This window comes from Mus caroli, chromosome 1 (assembly GCF_900094665.2).
Source record: "Mus caroli chromosome 1, CAROLI_EIJ_v1.1, whole genome shotgun sequence".
NCBI lineage: Eukaryota > Metazoa > Chordata > Mammalia > Rodentia > Muridae > Mus > Mus caroli.
In genome coordinates, this window is record NC_034570.1 from 128,628,570 (window position 1) to 128,642,308 (window position 13,739).

The 13,739-nt window shown below is 44.7% G+C and overlaps 1 long non-coding RNA gene across 1 annotated transcript in view; it reads left to right on the forward strand.

The window, feature by feature from the left end:
* LOC110305461 overlaps positions 1-12,093 on the forward strand; it is a 19,935-nt gene extending 7,842 nt beyond the window's left edge. The window contains exons 3-4 of the long non-coding RNA XR_002379161.1: positions 11,121-11,183; positions 11,893-12,093. This is a non-coding gene — a long non-coding RNA (uncharacterized LOC110305461). The remainder of the gene's footprint in view (positions 1-11,120; positions 11,184-11,892) is intronic.
* Positions 12,094-13,739: the final 1,646 nt, after the last annotated feature.

The following is a 13,739-nucleotide window of genomic DNA, read 5'->3' on the forward strand; positions in this document are numbered from 1 at the left end:
TCTCTCTCTCTCTCTCTCTCTCTCTCTCTCTCTCTCTCTCTCTCTCTGTTTCTCTCTCCATTTCTTTCCTTTTTTTTACTTAAAGTTGTTTATTTTAAAAGACTCACTTTGAAAGCTAACATCAGGTTGTTTCTGGTCAGCTAGGTTTCCACCACACATTCTTCACTTTTAAATGCTTCTTCATCTTTAGATTTCCTCCTCTTCCTCCTCTTCTTCCTTCTCCTCCTCTTCTTCCTCCTCTTTCCCCTCCCCTTCCTCCATCATCACCATCATCATCATCATCATCATCAGTTTCATTGCCTGAGATTGAATTCAGGGTTTTGTGCAAACTGGACATGTGCTGTATCACAAACCCATGGTCTAGGTTCATATGTGTGTCTTTTCCTCTTCCAGCGACTTGGGAACTACTAGAGGCCAGATGCTAAGTGTTCTACCTCAGTGTCTAACACAGCTGAGCTCTGCCTAATTCATGGTTTAATACAAGTGTATTTTACTGAATTCTTGTCTTCTAGTCTCTACTTCCTGAGTGATGAGGTTATAGGTGTATACTGCTATTTTTATATGATGCAGATGATCAAAGCCCCAGCTTTGTTGATGGAAGGCCAGTACTCTTCGCAGTCAGCTACAGACCCATTCTCCAAATAAGAGTTTTGTTTTTTTTTTTTTCTCCCTGACTGGTATTGTAGTTTCTAAGAAGAATGTTGGTACCTGAGTTTGTAGCTCAGTGGTAGAGCACTTGCCTAGAATGTCTAAGGCCCCAGGTTCAATACTTGCCCTGGAGGGTGGGGCAGCCAACTCAATCTGAGCTGGGTGTGGTCCCTCATACCTGAAACTGAAGCTCTCAGGAAGCAGAGGCAGGCTTGTGAGTTCCAGCCCTGCCTGAGTGAATAAGACTCTGTCTTGAAATGAAACAAAACAAAAGCAAAAATCCACAAGACAGACACGAAATAATATCAAAACAAAAACAAAAATAATTTTGTAGTAAAGTCTCTCTCTCCCTCACCCTCTCTGTCTCCCCCCTCTCTCTTTGTGTGTAGTGCAGGGGGCTGAGTAATGTATTTCTCCCCATCTTCTCCCTCCTTCTCCTTCCCCCTTCTCATTTCTTCGAAGTACAATCTTTCTCTGTCACCCAGACTGGTGTCAGACTTCCAGCCTCAGGTGACCCTTAGCCTCTCGGATGGCTGGCGTTACAGGTGTTTGGTATTCGGCTTTGTTTGCAGCAGAGTTTTGCTATGTAGCCCAGGAACTCACTTTGAATCCTAGGTTAATCTCCTGTCTTAGCCAATCCCCCTAGCTTGGTCTTCTGAGTCCAAGGAAATACAGCGCTGAGCCACCAATCCCCGCTGAAAAAATATTTTTCTCTTAATGTCTAGATTGAACTGTGTTTTATGAAATCTATTGTTCTCTGATGGTTGATATTGAGCTGATGATCAAAGATGATTTTATTGGAAATTAAAACCTTAAAGTTAAATATTTAGAACCCACAGAGGCCATATTTGGTTCATAAAACAATGAAGAATGACAACAGTCACAAACCAATGAGCGTTTATCGTTGAGAATTTTTACAGAAAGAGCCTTGAGAACCTTAACAGGCTCTTATGAAGAAACCATATTTTCCTGTAGAAATGAGGTAATGAGGTTTTTACAGGATCCAGGTTGCCCAATCTGCTCCTGTGTGAAGCCTTCACTGTCCATGTGGTGAAGGGGGGTAGGGGAGAGCAGGAGTATTTTCCTGAGGTTCCACCACACCCCTTATTTCATGTTTGGACTCAGTTCCAGCAGCACACACCTGCCCAGTGAGTTTTTAATGCCTTACCTACATGAGTGCTGAGTGCTGTGTGGGCCGGGGTGAGGGGGGCTTTAACAGCCTGAGTAAGGGCTTTGCCTCTGCTGAGCCTGTCAGCCCCCCTCCCCTCCCTCCCCCCCAACCCCCCATTTTTCAAGAACCTCCATCAACCCAGCAGGAGATGAACTTCCTAACCACAAGCTGTCATTGTTAGTGTGGCCTGTAGAATTAGTTTTACTAGTTTCACTGAGTATGGCCTGCACTGCTTTATAGCTTTAGATCTCAGTTAATGGGTTGTCACCTCCATCCCAGGTGATAAAGGCGGGGTCCTGGCTTCTCTACATCTCTGAGGACAGTATTGTTGAGGATGACCACTTACAAACCCAGTCTCTTCACGAACTTGTGATATATGGTCTAATTTGATTGAATAGCAATGAAAAGCCAGGCAGCTTGTAGGCAGTTGTTGTATGAAAGCTAGCGACCAGGGTGGTGGGTGTTTTGTTGTGTTGTGTTATTTTCTGCATGTGTGTGTATGAGAAAGAGAAATGATTTCAGTTATTATTTTTTGTCAGTTTTCAAATATATAGGGATTTATTTATTGAATTTTGGAGACAGAGTTTCTCTGTGTAGTTCCAGTTGTCCTGAAACTCATTCTGTAGACCAGGCTGGCCTCAAACTCAGAAATCCACCTCTCTCTTCTCCCAAATTCTGGGATTAAAGGCATGTGTCACTATTGTCAGGCAGGGATTTATTCTTAAAATATTTTGGTTTTATCCTTAATGATGTATGTGTGTTCATCTTGGGGATGTGCACGGGTACCTGCAGCGGTTGGAAGCGGGTACCAGATCTCTTGGAGTTAGAGGGAGTTGTGAGCTGTTCAACAGGGTTGCTGGGAACCAAACATGGGTCCTCTGGAAGAACAGCAAGGGGCTCTTAACCCTGTGCGGTCTCCAGCCCCATGGGTTTACTTTACAATGCTATAGGTTTATATCATTATGTGAGTGAACGTAATGATGGGGTGAACTGGGAAAATTCACTAGTAACCTGTAAATGATCCATGATTAGTCCATGAATATAGATAATATCAACAAATCAATAACAAAACCACTAATAGTGTTGGCATACTCCTGAGACTAGAGGATTCTGAGTTTGAGGCTAGCCTGAGCTAGCTGGTGAGAGTTTGAGGCTAGCCTGAGCTAGCTGGTTAGAGTCTACTTACAAAGCAACAATGGAACACAATGAAAATAGGGTTGGAGAGAGAGATAGGAGGGGGGGGAAAGGGAGGAGTCGGACGGGAAGGGGAGGGACAGGGTGGGGGAGAAGTAGGATGGGGGAGGGAGTAGGTGTAGGAGAGGGGACTAATAACAACTGAGTGGGAAATATTAAGAGATACAAAAATCATAATTTTACAAAATGTAAATTAAAATGATAAGAGATAGCACCTTACCACCACCAGATTAAAAATTTAAAATCCAGTTCACAGCCTCAAACCTCAAGAGGCTTAGTCCATAATTATTTATATTTACCTCATTTTATTTCATATTCTTAAATTTCATTTAAACATTTTTTTCATTTATTTATTTATTGTGCATGTGTCATGTGTGCACATGTGTGTCATGGCACATGTGTGGAGGTCAGAGGAAAATTCACTATGGGGTCAATTCTCTCCCTTTTCTCCTTGATGCTAACAAACTTTGAGACATCTTGTGGCCTTTTTTGTCTTTGTTTGTTTATTTGATTGAGACAGGGTTTCTCTGTGTAGCCCTGGAAGTTCTGAAACTCACTCTATAGACCAGGGTGGTCTCAAACTCAAAGATCTGCCCGCCTCTGCCTTCTGAGTGCTGGGATTAGAGTTCACCACTGCTTGTTTTTATTTTTATGTATTTATTCATTTTGAGACATGCTCTCATTTCATAGCCTTGCTGGGTGTGTAGGTGTGAAACTTGCAAGATGGATAAGGCTTACTTTGAACTTACAGTCGTTCCTCTGCCTCTGAGTGCTACCAGGCACGGAGTGGAGTGATTTAATGACTTTCACAAGGTCACAGATTGGAAGGTAAGGCAGAGGCAGGAATTTGAAGGCGGACTGGTTCTGGTGTGTGAGCCCCTCGCTTCTGGCCTGTCTAACAGGATCTCTGCTGTAGAATGCCAGGAACTTCCCCGTTAGCATTTGAGGTTTGAGGACCCTGTCTAGGGAGGAACTCCATTCTGAAGGGGACAATGCTGGTTAGCCTAGGGGCAGGGCTGGAGATGGAGCGCATGGCCGGTTGTTGGAGGAAGTGTGCCCTTGCGTGTAGAATTTTTAAATGCACTTCTTATTACGTGAAGCAGAATGCTCACCATTTCAATCCTAGTCTGCCCCCCCCAAGCCCCTCCCCCCCCCAGAACTCACTCTGTAGACCATGCTGGCCTCAAGCTCAGAAATCTGCCTGCCTCTGCCTCCCAAGTGCTGGGATGAAAGGCTTGCGCCACCACGGCCGGCCAACCCTAGTCGATTTTGTGACACTTCTACGACATCACTTTTCCTAACCCAGAAATGTCCCAGCTCCAGTCTCAGGATTTAGGTACATTTTACCAGGCACTCCCACTTATTTAATGGCCCAGGAAAGCGTGTTGAAGTCAGAGGAGTTCTTTGCTCTGCTCTTTTTTTTTTTTTTTAAAGATTTATTTATTATATGTAAGTACACTGTAGCTGTCTTCAGACACTCCAGAAGAGGGCGCCAGATCTCGTTACAGATGGTTGTTAGCCACCATGTGGTTGCTGGGATTTGAACTCTGGACCTTTGGAAGAGCAGTCGGGTGCTCTTACCCACTGAGCCATCTCACCAGCCCCCCTTTGCTCTGCTCTTTGGAGCATCCTGCAAAGATGGTTCCCCCAGACTCTACCAACAAACAATTGCTTGTTCTGGCAAGGTGATTCACCCCCGCATCCTCCTTCCTTCTTGGATCCAGTGCAGTGTGGAAAGAGCCTCAGAAGCCAGGGTTTCTTCCTCACTGGGATAATCCGGGGCTATCCTGTGGCAGGATTGGATTTTGAGCAGTGTTGGCGATTTGTTTTTTGGGAGTACAAAGCAAGCAATAAATCTGTCACCCTGAAAAATCAGGTTGTGACCTAAAGAAGGAGCAAATTGTGACTTCAGGTAAAAAAAAGTGACCTGCCAGGGAGGGTAATTCATCAAGATAACAAAAATGCCGGGCGCTCTCCAGGCCTGCCCAGGAGAAGGGCCGCAGTAAGCACATTCAGGAGATGCAAGAGTCCGAATATTTTAAACTGATCAATATTTCCAGGGCTCACAAGCAGCCCAAACCCTGAGCATCTCTCAAAGCAAGTGCATTGCTCACCTGGTTTGTAAAGAGCAAAAACGGAGCGGAAAAAATGTTGCCACTCAACAGCAGGCATTCTTTGTAGGATGAAAATAAATAAATACCTCCTGGGGATTTAGGCACAAATACATTTGGAGGGGTGTTTGTGTGTAAGGGGGAATTAAGCGATCATGTTTAAGCATATGGAAATCACTATTGGCATTAATGTGTTCCCCCATTTTTACATTAGAACTGCTAGGGAGGGGAGTTGAAGCAAATAGCTTTATCTTGGGACTCCTCGGTGATGGTGATGGATGGAAAGGAGAAACAGTTCTGACTTCCACTGGTGTTGCATACTTTCCATTTGCCCTGCTACTCCTCTACCCTGCTCCAGGGCCCAGGATACTGCTCCAGCCCCCACTTGGTTCTTGGTTGGGTGGGGTCAGTGGGTGGCACCTGCTGGAGAGTTCTGGGATGAGAGGGTTTATCTCCATGCAGGGTGGCCGCAGGCTGATTGGCCGGACTTCCCAAAGCTTTGGCTGGTCTTTCTCCACAATGCTTTATCTCTAGGCTGCTGTACTTCGTTGACCAAGCCCATAAACACACCTTCTTTCTGATACTTCAGGCACTAAACCAGTGAGCAGTTTCTTTTCCAGTTCTTACGTGGCAGACAATTTGAGTAGACTTCAGTGTGACCAGGATACTCAGGGATTCTGGATCACTGAGGCTCCTCAAAGGACTCCCATCTCCTGAAATGGTCCCGACAAGTGTGATTAGTCACTGGATAACGACATGCAGAGTCTGTGAGTTCCTCTGTAGTGATCCACACAGGCTGCAGGTGTTGTGAAACTGTGATTCTGCCAGGAAGTTTTGCTAACAAGCCCTGATAGGAGGAGCCCCACATTATGTCATCCTTTGGTTCTGGTAAAGTTGAAGGCTAGATAAAACACCCATTATCTCTCTCAACCACAGCAGCCATGTGGCCAGCGTGTATTCTCACTTCACAGTTGTCCACGAAACGAACTTGGCAGGCTCACCCCTTTTCTCAGAAGAGATTTAATAGTGGCAAGCTTTGTACCTCAAAGACTTCGTTACTCTGACCAGTTCTCTCTGCTCCATACTTACTGGTGTCCTGAGAGAGATACCTAATACTGTATACCCATTACAAAATGAATGTGCCCCAACTTTAAATCTACTAATTTTTTTTTTTTTTTCGAGATAGGGTTTCTCTGTATAGCCCTGGCTGTCCTGGAACTCACTTTATAGACCAGGCTGGCCTCGAACTCAAAAATTCTCCTGCCTCTGCCTCCCCAGTGCTAGGATTAAAGGCGTGTGCCACCACGCCCGGCTAAATCTACTAATTTGAATTATAAAAAAATCATTCTTACTTGGTGTGTGTGTGTGTGTGTGTGTGTGTACATGCGCACATGAGCATGCCAGAGGACAACTTGCAGGAGTTCATTGTTCTGGATTTGGAACTGAGGACATCGGTTTTAGCTGTGAGTGACTTTATGTGAGGAGCAGCTCTCTGGTGTTTTTGGTTTTGTTGTTTGTATTTTGAAGACAAGTTTTCTTGTGTAGCCCTGGCTGTTCTGGAACTCTACAGACCGGACTGGTCTGGAACTCAGAAATCTGCCTGCTTCTGCTTCCCAAGCCCTAGGGTTAAAGGCGTGACCACCACACACAGCTATTGGAGGAACCATCTTATCTGCCTGTTATTTAAAATATTTTGGGTGAGATCAGACAGATTTCCATGGGTAGGAAGCAGGAGCCAGTGTCACAAGGTGTGTCACCTGACAAAGCACGTTTACAATGCCAAATGCCCAGTGGGTCCTGCGGCATTTCAGGCTGAGGTAGCTCTATGGAAGCAAAAGATAAGCTCCTCCCTGCGTCCTCCTTTTTGAGACTGGGTCTTTCTATTTTGTCTGGGTTGATCTTGAACTCGCAACCCTGGTTCTGCCGAAGTCCTCCAAGCCGTGGGCTTACAGGTATATGCTATACACTTTTGAGCATTGACTCTTATGTATTAATACTCTTTAAAAATTTTAAAAATAAAACACAACAAACTCAAAAGGTGTAGTGGCTCACACTTGTAAATTCCAACACTTGAGAGGGTGAGGCAGGAGGATTGTTGAGAGTTTGATGCAATCTTGTGCTACCAAATGTTTAAGATCAGCCAGGCTTTAGAGACCCTGTATCAAACAAACGACTCAAAGGTGGTAGGGGATAGTTTCTCTCTTCATAGCTCTATTTTAAAAGTCATTGGTCATTGCCAACCAAATGGTGGTGGCACACACCTTTGATCAGAGCACTCTGAGTTCGAGACCAGCCTAGTCCACAGAGCCAGTTCTAGGATAGCCAGGGCTACACAGAGAAACCCTGCCTTGAAAAACCAAACCAAAATCAACACCAACAAAAAGAATTGCCTATCTAGCTGTCTTTATTTCTTTACTCAGCTTCTTCTTCTTTTTTTTTTTTAAATATTTATTTATTTATCTATCTATCATATGTAAGTACACTGTAGCTGTCTTCAGACACTCCAGAAGAGGGCATCAGATTTTGTTACGGATGGTTGTGAGCCACCATGTGGTTGCTGGGATTTGAACACAGGACCTTTGGAAGAACGCTCTTAACCGCTGAGCCATCTCACCAGCCCTCTCAGCTTCTTTATATAAAAAAATATTTTGAAACTAGATCTCCCTGTAGGGTCCAGACTGGCCTCAGACACATGATCTTCTTGCCTCAGGCTCCAGAGCAGCTAGGATTGCAAAGCACTGACTCTGACTTCTTTAGTACATCTTGCATGGGATGCCAAGACTTTAGGGTTTCATTTTACTTGAATTCCACACCAAATCAGACTGTGCTGGCCACTGCCTCTTGCGGTTCTCTGTTGGCCCAATGGCTTACTCTCTCCTCTTTTTGGCTACTTTGCTCTTCTTTGGCCCTAGTCTTTCTCAAGTCTACACACTTCATTGTGTCTTAGAGCTCAGTTACTTATTCTCTGTTGTGAGTCATGGCCATGAACTATGAGTCCACTGTCACTGTCTTTAGACACACTGGAAGAGGGCATCAGATCNCATTACAGATGGTTGTGAGCCACCATGTGGTTGCTGGGAATTGAACTCAGGACCTCTGGAAGAGCAGTCAGTGCTCTTAACCTCTGAGCCATCTCTCCAGCCCCAGGATCTATTTATAATCATCTTGTCCAGATTGAAGAATCTGCTGGACACAGGTGAAACTCAGACTGGGAGGGGATGATGCATCAAGGCACTCATTTCATTTAATCTTGCACACGGAAGGGGTTGTCGCGCCCACACGTCACAGGTAGGGAAATGAAGGTTGAGCAACATCTTTTTCTCTACAGCCCAGTGAGTTAAAGATTGCACCTCAAACTCCACGTTCCACTTTAGGGTTAACTTGTTCTGACAGATGCTTCCTCAGGGGATGCTGCCGATCCATAAAGCAGCCTGGAAAAGTGGCAACGTGAGATATGTAGGACCCGGTGGTTTTATCATTGTAGGCAAGTCACAGTCAACCTCAATAGAGAGCAGCACAGGTCTAAAGTGCTGCAGGTGCAGGTAAGGCGGGGCCTCCAGAGGTGGGCTTGGTCAGTGATCCCACAGAAGATGGGAGTTCCAGGTCCATTGGAAGATAAATTCTGGCCAGAGGCATCCTGTGCCACCCAGTGTCTACCCTTGAGTCACCACCTGTGCCTTTGCTTTTTTCTGTTCTTTGGACTCATGCTGTAACCCGTTGACCCTGTTTTACCTTCTATTCTTCAGGCTGTGCATCCATTACTTCCTCTACTCTCCAGTTGAGATCTAGAGCTTTCTAAGATGTTGTCTAGGCTGAGAGATGATCAAATGATTCCCCCCTAAACCTCTGTGTTTCTGTAAGTGGGGTTCATGCAGTGTTTGCTTTGTGGTGACTCTTCTCTCCTTCCCATGTCACCTGTGGCTTAGATCCGGTGATATCTTGGGATTTCCACGAGCGAGAGGAAGTTAATCAGGAGAGGTCCTAGCTAGCTGACATTTATTGTGGAGGCACTAACTTTTATAACTCTATTGTGTTTTAATCCTCTCAATTTTCTGGCAATTTAGAAGAACAACTATTTATAAGGGGATTAGCTATGTCTTCAGGCTGCCAATGTTTTCTGAGAGTGAAGCTGTGCCTGGCGTCAGAGGCTGGCTTATTTCCCTTCACCCTTTAACAAACTGCTCAACTGTATATGTTTTCACTGAGGAGCCAATCATTTAGAAAGTGAAGAATTTTGATTAAAATCCAAGTGGTTGTTGTTAGGAATTCTGGAAGCAGGAGTAATGAAATTACTCCAAGCTACATTTGTTTATTTGTTCAGTTTATTTCTGAGATGGTCTCAGCATGTAACTCTTGTTTGATTTCAGTTTCCTAAAGGCTGGGATAGTAAGCCTGTGCTACTATGTGTTGTGGGTCCTAAAACTGGCAGAACTATGTGGCTTGTGAAAAAACTCAGGGATACAGCTGGGAGTCTTTTTGCTTTAGCAGGGCCCATCAGTGTAAGCCACAAATGGGTCCCTGGGTTATGGTTGGAGGTAGTTATGGGGGTTGGGGGTTGTTGGAACTCCTGAAGGCCTGGTCCTTAGAAGGATTTGGAGTTAATTAACAGTAGCTAGTGAGACTTGATCAGAATAATTTCACAAGAGTTGTTAAGTCATTATAAGAGAACTTCCTTTTTTTTTTTTAAAGATTTATTTATTTATTATATGTAAGTACACTGTAGCTGTCTTCAGACACTACAGAAGAGGGCGCCAGATATCGTTACAGATGGTTGTGAGCCACCATGTGGTTGCTGGGAATTGAACTCTGGACCTTCGGAAGAGCAGTCGGGTGCTCTTACCCACTGAGCCATCTCACCAGCCCGAGAACTTCCTTTGATTGAAAAAAAAAATCATAAACTTGGAGGCTTTGTCTCTCAAGTGCTGAGACTAAAGGTGTTTGCTCTCCTGTACAACCCCAGACCAGTGTTCTGGACCGAGCTCTATGTTGTTTCCCCAAAGACAAGACTCAAAATCAAAATGAAGCCACTCCTGTTTTATGCTCCTTCTTATCAAGCTATGAGAGAAATCGGGATTAGAGAGAACAGCCACTTTTATTTATTTGTTTGTTTATTTATTTACTTAGGGTTTTTTGAGACAGGGTTTCTCTGTATAGCCCTGGCTGTCCTGAAACTCACTTTGTAGACCAGGCTGGCCTCGAACTCAGAAATCCACCTGCCTCTGCCTCTCCAGTGCTGGGATTAAAGGTGTGTGCCACCAAGCCCAGCTACAGTCACTATTTTTTTTAGGCAGAGCAGCTTCCCTAGCAAGATAATAACATCCCCTCCCAGTCTTCATCCTTATACAAAGTAGCCTGAGAAGACACAGTGTTAACTAGTAGGTTATATGTTCTTCCATTTCCTGGCTCCCGCCCAACAAAGAAAGTAACGAAGAGATAGATCAGAGTGGGCTTTGAGGTTTTAAAAGACCCACGCTATTCCTAGTGCTCTCTTTTTGCTGCTCCCTGTTTTGTGGATTGGAATGGGAGCTCTCAGCTGCTGCTCCAGGCTGTGCTTGCCTGCCTGCTGCCATGCTCCGCCACCATGATGTCTGTGGACTGTAACCCCCTGGGACTGTGAACCCCAAATCAAACATTTTTGTAAGTTGCCTTAGATACAGTGTTTTGTCATGGCAATAAAAAAAGATAACTAAGACACTTTTCTGCAGCAATAATTTAAGTGTAATTATAAGGAAAAGAGTTGAAACCTTCCAGTTATGTGTGTGGACATTTTGCCTGCGTGCCTGGTGCCTACGGATGTGAGCTACTCACGGGGAACTAAACTCAGGTCCTCTGCAAGAGCAGTAATTGCTCTTTACTGCCTAGCCAACTTTCCAGTCCCAAGTAGAATTTTATACAAGATATATGGTTACTGTAATGCTGGGTAGATGAGAGTGGTGGTTTCTAAACTTAATGGGTCGTCCTACTTTCTTGAGTTTTTTAAAATTTGAATTTCCCAGGTCCTATCACTGGGGATTTTTGGTCCTATCTATCGCCCACCTCGGGAAGACAGTCACCTGATGGTAAGATAGGTTTAAAACTACTAAATTTCTAAATTTATTTTCAGTGGTAGATCCTGAATTTGGAATTCTTTTAAAATTTATAATACTGAGAAAATTCTTTTTAGCTCCCTGCATAAGTGCAGGAGACATCGTAGAGCATGAATAAGACACAAAGAAAGTGACTGCGTCAGTGTCCGAGGAGATGGCTCTGGTCCCCTAAATGCCACCATCCTCCGCTTCTCGAGATACCTGGATTTTAAATGCTTTCTGAAAATACAACAATTCTAGAACAGATTTTTTTTAATACACATAGAAAAATTATTCATCTCCTGTGACCTTATCACTGCTTGGGGGATAACTGATAGTGTTCGTAGTCATTTCCTCTGATGCCTCTGTCATGCCTCCCCACACCCCTGTGCCTGAATCCAGTGCCCTGAATAATACAGGCAGTTGCTTCACTTCTGAGGTAAACCTCCAGCTTTTACTCTCTCCTTGTATGTGGATACTTTTTGGTTTCAAGGATTGAAAGTCACACAGTTCTTAAATAGAAAAAAAATATATATAATTAAATATTATATATTAAATTCTGATTTGTGGTCCAAAATGTTGACGCCCATGCTACATGCCTGTCTTCAGACACTGCGGACTCAGTCTTCTATTTTCTTCTATAATGCAGTTAGCTAGAGGATTGGCAATACCTTACTGGACTTCTTATTCTTTTCCATTTTAGTTTCTCCTCAAAGAGCACGGGCCCTGTGTTTATCACGGGCTTTCCCGTCATCCCTCTTGGTCGGGTGCTGTGTGCCAAGGGCGTTAGAAGACCCCAGCCCCAGCTACACCATTTTGCTCTGAGCTGCTTCTGGTTCCCTTTGAACACTGAAGGAAGATGGAGGCTGCAGAAAGCCAAAGGACGAGGACAAGCGGCAAACCCAAGCTTTGCCTGAGCTTTGCCGTCCGCCCGTCCGCCCTGAAATAAACCTCTTCAATGCTGTACTCCCATTAGTGGCTTGTTTTCAAACGTATTTCCAAGGAGATGAATTTGGCTCTTTATTTCTCCAGGCTCCTTTGGCCCTCTATTACTTTAACTGCAGAGTTACATTTGCTGAAGTATGTCTGCACCGAAGCCCGGCAGAGCACATTAACAGAGCCCGGCGCAGCACGGCTAAGTAACCCAGTAAAAGTATCCTTGTTGTGCGGTGCACACGGCCCCGGGACCATTTCAGTTACGGCTGTAATTAGTTCTGATTCAAGTATTTCACTGAGAATGAGCTTTCTAGATAGAAAGTGGTCAGATGGAGCTCGGCAGTCGGGATGGGAATGGAGGATTCAGATGGCAGCCGGAGCCTGAAGGAGAGACGAGAGATGCTTCTATATGCCCCAATTTGTAGCATTTCTGATTTTTATATGGACATTAAACTTGGTCTAGCTGAGTGCCATTTGCTCTAAGAGATGATAATGTACACTCATCCCTGTGCTTTCTGAAAAATAGACTAAGGCTGGAGGTGGCATCGGTATGGGACCACATGGAGTGATGTCTACACTACAGAGTGCCTGGTATGTGGGCTTGCAGACGGGGGAAAGAATAAACACGCTTTACCTGATAGTTTTAGGTGACATTGTTTTGACCCTTGACTGCAGATGCATGATCATAGATATTATTTCTAGAAGATGCACAAGAGATCATATTTTCTTAAGTTGCAAAAATAACGTTTTTTATCAATGAGTCAGCAGAATATTTATTATGGGCCAGGGAGTTTGCAAGACTTTAAAAGTGGTTTATGGGTCTCTCTCTCTCTTTCTCTCTCTCTCGCATTTGATGTTGAAATACTTGTCAAAACACTTACAAGGAGGAACAATTAATCCTGGTTCCTGATTAAAGACGGTTCAGTTCAGGGAGAGTGTGGCAGCAGAGGAGAAGCAGGGAAGTGGACCCTCCTGCAGGGCTCCAGCTTCCTTCTTGATGTCCTTGCATTCTCCCTAGGTCCGAAGTCTTTGGGGTGACCTTCATCCATTTTAGTCAGTGCTCTGTGCAAACCCATCACAGACACACTGGAGGTGTGCCGCCCCAAGCTCCTGGTCTTTCATACCTCCCTCACAGGGAATCCACCGTTCCCGCCCACTACTGCATTCATATCATTTGCTAGGATTATGATGGCTTCCATGACCAGCCCGTTCGTATTTCTCTCATACCTGTGTGGACTCCCTACCTCTCACTTTCCCACACTCATGTCCTTCTGTTGTGTTTTATGATCCATCCATGTACCTTGGAACTAACCACTGGAGTCTGGTTGGTTCCTCAGTGGGGGTACAATGGAAGATAACGATCCCCCCTCCCCCACAATCCACAGATAGCCCATTACTCGGTAGGGATGGGCAGGGCGCTATGGGACCCTCCTTAAGCCGTGATTGACTAGTGACAGGCCCACTCTTGCACAGGCCCCGTGTAGGCAGCTGTGGTTGGTGTGAGGCCATGATTCTATGGCTACGAGATGTCTGGAGAGTGTTTTGCAGCCCTTCTCCCAAATGGTCCAGCTCTTATATCATCTCTGCCCTGTTTTCCATGATGTTCTTTAAGCC